A 7348-nucleotide genomic window follows, 5' to 3' on the forward strand; every position below is an offset into this window, starting at 1 on the left:
GCTTACTCAATAAAGCACTTAGGGAGAAAGTAATCTGTAAAAAAGAATGGGATTACCTTTATGTGGATAAGCCAAAAACCGCATTATTATACCATATACCAAAAATTCATAAAAATAAAACCAACCCACCTGGCCGGCCTATAGTGGCAGGAGTGGAGTCACTTACGGCCAATCTTTCCCACTACCTAGATTTAAAATTACAGCCATATGTAAAAGCACAAAAATCATACCTAAAAGACTCAACACAGGTATTAAGAGAGCTGGAGGACATCACTTGGGAGCCCTCATTCAGATGGGCCACGATTGATGTTCAGGCCCTCTATACCTGCATACCTCACTCCAAGGGTATTGAAGCAGTGAAAAATACACTGATAAATGATGGGCTCATCACTGAAAATGAAAGAACCTTCATATTAGAAGGTATACATTATGTTCTCACCCATAACCATTTTGAGTTCAATAACATCTATTATGTCCAAAAGCAAGGGACGGCTATGGGCACAAAGTTTGCCCCGTCATACGCAAACATATTTATGGACAGTTGGGAACAAGAAATTATCTATGAAGGCGTAAATTATAAAAATAACAACATCAAATTTTATAGGAGGTATATTGACGATTTAATTCTGATTTGGGAGGGTGACAAAACGAGTCTAGACAGTTTCATTTTAAGTCTACAGAGTAATAATTACAATTTAAAATTCACTCATAAGGAACATGAGACAGAAATAGATTTCCTGGATGTAGTACTTACTATTGATCCTGAAAATAAAATTAACACCAGGACATTTAAAAAAAAAACAGACGCGAATAGTTACATTCCCGCTAATAGCTGTCATCTAGAAAGATGGAAAAATAACGTTCCCTATGCTCAGTTTGTTAGAATACGAAAGAATTGCACCAATATAAGCACATATTGGGAGCAATCTGATGTACTTGTAAAAAATTTCCTGGAAAGGGGATATAAACAATCGAATATCCAAAAAGATCAAGAAAGAGCTTCTAAACTAAACAGACAAGATCTCCTCCAAATAAAAGTAAAAAGTCCCCCAAAGAAATTAAGACTTTTTATCACGCAATATAGCCAGGAAAACAAACTAATTTCAAAATGTCTGGAAAAACATTGGTATTTGTTAAAAATGGATCCCGTTTTAGGGCCGCACCTTCCAAATAGACCCGATATAGTCTTTAGAAAGGCCAAAAACCTCAAAAGTATACTTGCCCCTAGCAAACTAAAACAGATAAAGAACTCTGATCCTCCATCACAGACAAATAGTTTGTTTAATAGGAAGGGTTTATATCCATGCAATAAATGCATTTGTTGCAAACATGTTGATAGAAAAGGCCCTAATATCCCTGAAGATTTAAAAAGAGATTATAGGATGCATAACGTGGTGACATGCAATTCCACATATGTGGTGTATATTGTAAAATGCGGATGTAATTTATCTTATGTGGGCAAAACAAAGAGAAATCTAAAAATAAGAATCCAAGAACATCTTCGGAATATAAAGAGAAAGGTGCAGACACACAGTCTTCCCAGACATTTCGAACATAAACACAATTCTGAGATTAGCTCTTTCAAATTTTCGGTCTTAGAACAGATTAAAGATGATCCAAGGGGAGGTGATAAAGACAAACTGTTAATTATGAGAGAATCCTTTTGGATCTATTCCTTGGATACTATATCTCCGAATGGTCTTAATGAAACCATAGAGATCACACCATTCCTTTGAACTACCACATCTGATACATTTCATCCGCATAAATTTCATACTGTAATTGTGTATTATAAATATGTTTGGCAAAGAATATTTTTGTAGATGCTACTATCCTGCATAATGTTCATTTAACTATGTAAAAATGTAAGGAATATATGATTATGTATAAAGCAAATATGAATGATTGGCTATGTATAAGACAAACACAAGTGATTTTTTGTTACCATCATATGCTGCCATACAATGTATCTTTGCTCTACTGTTACATGTAAAATATATCCTTGATTCTTTATACAATGTAATCTTTTTTGCCATGTAATCTTTTGTGCCATTGTAAGTTAAATTTGGTCTGGAATCTATAATACAAATATGTTGGAAGGAATATTGACATAAGTTGAAATTGTAAAGTAGACACTATTCCCAACTTAATATCCGAAATATCCTTAATAACATATCTGAATTAAATAAGGGGACAGTTGGACAATGGAGTTATTTAAGAATTATTATTTAAAATACCCTTAGGATAAGGAATCATATAATAAATTATAACACACAAATTTATGAATGTAATTGATCTGATCTAATAAGTTTATCTCTATAGATGGAGCTGTATTGCACTATTATTTCATAATAACTACTAAATATAATATTCTAATAACAGGTTACAATGTACTATACCCAGGAGTTCGAAAGTTAAAATGCCCAATGGGGAACTTAGGATTTTATGTTCCGAAAAGAAGCGCTTTAACTTCCAGCGCTGTGATTCTAATACTTATCTCCGATAGACGGGGATAGGGACAATGGCGGTGCGTTCCACCTAGAGAAGGGGTGAAGCGCATAGCGCTATAGCCAGGAAGCAAGTTTCCGGCTACTAATGGCGGTGCGTTCCACCCGCTAAATGGGTGAAGCGCATAGCGCTATGAACCAGAGATCTGATGACAACATGTTAACGTCCCACCTGAGCCGTAAATCTCCAACAATTAATGGTGGTGCGTTCCACCCGATGAATGGGTGAAGCGCACAGTGACCTGATAACATCCTGTATGCGTTCCACCTGATATAAGGTGGAACGCGGAAATCAATTAAGCGGTAATTGTAACATTGGAAGCATGACCAAAATGGAGGTGCGTTCCACCTACACGAAGGTGGAACGCAAACAAGCCTATTAAGGCTTTTATATATGTTTTCACCACTTAAAACACCAAGTATTATTATACATAAGTAAGGTTCTATTAGAAATAGGTAGTTAATAAAACAGAATTGTTAAAAATTAAAACTATAAACACATTAATGTAGAATATTGTAACACTACTTAATTTAAAGTAGGAAGGCTAAAAATATAAAAATATGAGAATTTAAATCAAAATAACACATAGACACGGAAACTAAAATTAATAAAGGTTAACACTTATAATTTATATATAAAATATATTTTATTTTAAGAACACAGGAAGTGATGTCACAGGTCACTCCCTATAAATAGAGACACCAGGACACACACTATTCACTTGCACATTGGACACAGAGGAGCACACTACTACTGGTGATAACCAGGTAATTATTAACCACTTAGGCTATTTGGGATCCAATATTGCGAATGGTGTCTGCTAATGTTGATATGCTTGCAATATATTACTCTGTATGTTACTCATTAGGGATTATTACCACTTTTGAAAAATTGAAGTTTAATCCCAAAGAAGTCATTCTATTGTATGTTCATTGGAGGTATGTAAAAAGACCAAAAAATAATATAATGTGAAAAACAAATGAAGTTATGCTATACAACTCTAACCCCTCCCCCTTCCCCTTCCTCTTTATAGAATAAAGCTGGAATTTTTGTTCAGATCTAGAATAGAATGGTTCTATCGATTATATGGTCATCCGGCCAATATTAAGTCCTCAATTCTGGAGATCTTAAACCTTTGAGTCTTGAACCGTTTTGGTAAAAATCTTAAATCTTTGAGTCCTGAACCGTTTGGTATGTATATGCTAATTCCAATAATAACAATAATGATTAAGCTCCAGGTGAAGTAGAGATATTTATCCCTGTTTATCCAACAGGTACTCCTATAAGCCGCTGCCTAAAAGAAAAGCATCTTAAAATTTTGCTAGAATACTCTTTATAAAAGGTAACAGAAATAAATTAAACCTTATACAACTAAAATAAAAATATTTGGATCATAGTGGTCTTAAAGTATATTTCTCTATTGGTAGTGGGAAAAATCCACACATTTGGTACTACAAGTAATCGACATAGAGAACTATAGATCTTTGAAATAAAGAGAAAATTCTCATTAAGGTATGAAACACTCTCCATACAATATGCTCATATTATGTTTAAAACTTGAACCTCCTTCTCCACTTTTCCTCCTCATTTCGATAGTCCACAATGAATATTTGAATTTTCATTAATTTTTAAAGTTCATCATTTTATTATTTTTTATAGTATAAACTAATAAATATAACCTCCAAAAGGTATCCAAGAAAACCTCCATCTGTTCTCTTTTCTGATTTTCCTCTTTCTTTATAAACCATGTATCAAAATGAAGTTGTACATATTGTCATGTAAATGTCTTTTCCTGTTTATATATGCTTACCAATATATTCTACCCTTTGTAGATATTTGTAAAGCACCCCTGATGAAGTCTCCTAGTGAGACGAAACGCGTCGGGCTATTACTCTCATCCATTGTCTAAAAAAAGAAAATCCTCTGACAAGAATTTACTGCTATTTGTTTTATATGATAAAATGTATTTTTAATAAATGTTTTATATATTTGCAAAAATGTGTTGGTTTATGGATGATTTAAACTAAGGAAAGACAAAAAAGATATTGGGCGCTGTTTAACACTATTGTGGTGGTAAAAAAATATATATATACTTTTTTTTTATTAAATATATATTCATGTGCTATAAGCACATGAATAAAAATAACATGCCCCTTCACAGAAAAAAAAATCCTGATTTTTTGACACCAAAAAAAAAAAAAAAAACTTTTAGTTTAAAAGTTCACATTCCAGTTCTCCATGAAAAGATGGAGAATTGCTACACAGAGAGACACGGCGAAAATCACTTAGAAAGACAGCGAAAATATCACATTGAATAGGGTGGTTCACTTTTGGAGAGCGAAATGCTCCTTCCAACGCGAAAATAGCACAAACACCATAAAACACGGCAAATTTTTCTCATTGAATATGGTTCTATATAGTGCAGATCTGCACTATATAGTGTAAATTGTGCCCCTCTAGCATGCCGTGAGGCGATCAGATCGCATTGGGACTCGCATCTCACGGCAGGATCTTCCGTCTGTACACACCTTCACTTTGTGTAAACACCAAGAATACATAAATAGAACTGACAATGATACAAAGTACAGAGAAGTGCTAAATGAGATACATATTAACAGGGAATCATGCATATCTTTTGTTAGACAACAAAATAAAGAGAGAATTACCCAATTAATAGGAAACTAAATAAGAATAAAAATTAAGTATATCATCATTTAAGGGAAAATAGGTTTGGAAAACAACAAGGGGTACATGACGCGTTAATATAAACGTACAAATAACGGCACTAACAATCAGGACTTCACAATCATTCTTTTAAAGCACCATTTCTTACTTTAATGCACCTCTTTACTTTATTTTTTGTGGAGAGGAGAAATGATATACATCTCCCCTCTTTTTAACAAGAGTATAAATAAAGGTTAATTTTTAATAAAATCACCTTCTCTCAAACTAGTTAGCGTTAGAGCATATGCGGTTAGTATTGATGCGGGGGGGGGGGGGGGGGGCGGCGGATGTTAGAACATCCCGCCTCTGTTCTTTTATTTGTTTTTAGCACGAGACTTCTTAATAATAAAAAAGCAAGACGGCTGAGATCTCCACTGTTTTGCGTCAAGCTGCGTGTTTGCACCGGCCCATAGCTATCCATGCTGCAGCAGGGCAAAAGATCTAAAAATACCAGTCATTTGAAAGCTAGAAGCAGAGATTTTTATTTTGTGTTTTTTTTATTATTTCTTTATAGAACTGTAAGGGTTTGATTGAGTTGTGTGTGTGCAAACCTGATCTTTTACAATTATCGTCTGACTGCGCATGCGTCTGAGTCGAATATGTGCCACGAAGGCCTTGCATTGTGGTTGCAGAGGCAGTTTTTTTGCAAAGTGATTGAGAGGGAGCATTTGCAGGAGGTAAAGGAGAGTAGTGGACAAAATACAGGTGAGTTGCAATCGTTTTCTGGGAGTGTCACCCCTACGTCTGCTCGATCCTGTTCTATTTTCCCACGGCTATGCTGCAAAACTATATAGGGCATACTTGCAGAAAAAAATTCTCCTCTCCTTGGGCGGGATGTATTAACATACATCGCCGCTCCCACCACGATGCTAGCGCATATGTACCAACATATGTGGCTAGCATCGCGGTGCGTTGATGGAGGACCCTGCGATACCTGTGATGTGGTGTGCAGGGGTTCTCTGTCACCTCCTGGACTCTGCGGTGGTCCCCGGCGTCTCCTCCTGGGGTTTTACCGCATTTTCGCCTTAGTACATCCCTCCCCAAGAAGCCCGGAGAGGAGACTTTCAGCTGTTCTTAGGGGGCAAGATGGACCCCTGCATCATCAAGCCCTGCCCCATTAAAAAAAATGCGTTGATTCATGGTTATACATGGAGGGGACATGGCTATCCCTGCCCACTCTAGTCTGCATAGACCTGTATATGATGGTGGAGCAGGAGGGATTTTTGGGAGCCTCACGGCCATTCCAGGAGGGTAGGCAAGTATGTATTACTCAGAGTTCCCATTATTCGCTAATCTGCAAGTAACATACCATGTTTATATAAAGCTGCGGGGACTTGCTAAAGCCCCGAAGGTGGCTGGGGAGCCGGTATATTTCAAACTTGCGCCTGTGAGTGCATTAACATACAGCTCTGAATCGGTAGAATACCAAACAGGGTTCATTTTAATGTTATTTCCATTTTGAAGAGATGGTTCCTTTTTTAATATATTTTTTTTAAATCAATAGTTCATCTCTTATATTGTAAGAGCAATCCTGAAGAGTGGGATGCGGTCATTTGGTCGAATGCATTATGGTCGAATGTCATTACATCGAATCCTTTAGGTCGAATTGCTAAAAGGTCGACATGATTCTAGGTCGACATGGGAAAAGGTCGAAATGATTCTAGGTCGAAAAGTCATTAGTTCGACAGGTCATTAGGTCGACAAGGTCATTAGTTCGACATTGTCTAGGTCGACATTCACAAAGTCGACATGGGGTTTTTCACTGTTTTTTGAGCCGACATGTGCTGACAGGCGGTATTTCATGCCCTACCATCCACTAGGGCGTGGTGGGAGAATAAAATAGTGTGCCGAGCGTAGCGAGGCACCGTGCCCGACGCATTGCGAGCGCAGCGAGCGATGCGAGGGGATGCAGTGCACTTTAAACTGTGTCCATGTCGACTGTGTTGACATTCAGGTAAAAAAACAGTGAAAAACCCCATGTCGACTTTGTGAATGTCGACCTAGACAATGTCGAACTAATGACCTTGTCGACCTAATGACCTGTCGAACTAATGACCTTTCGACTTAGAATCATTTCGACCTTTTCCCATGTCGACCTTTTAGCAATTCGACCTAA

This window comes from Crinia signifera, chromosome 1 (genome assembly GCF_055691185.1).
Source record: "Crinia signifera chromosome 1, ASM5569118v1, whole genome shotgun sequence".
NCBI lineage: Eukaryota > Metazoa > Chordata > Amphibia > Anura > Myobatrachidae > Crinia > Crinia signifera.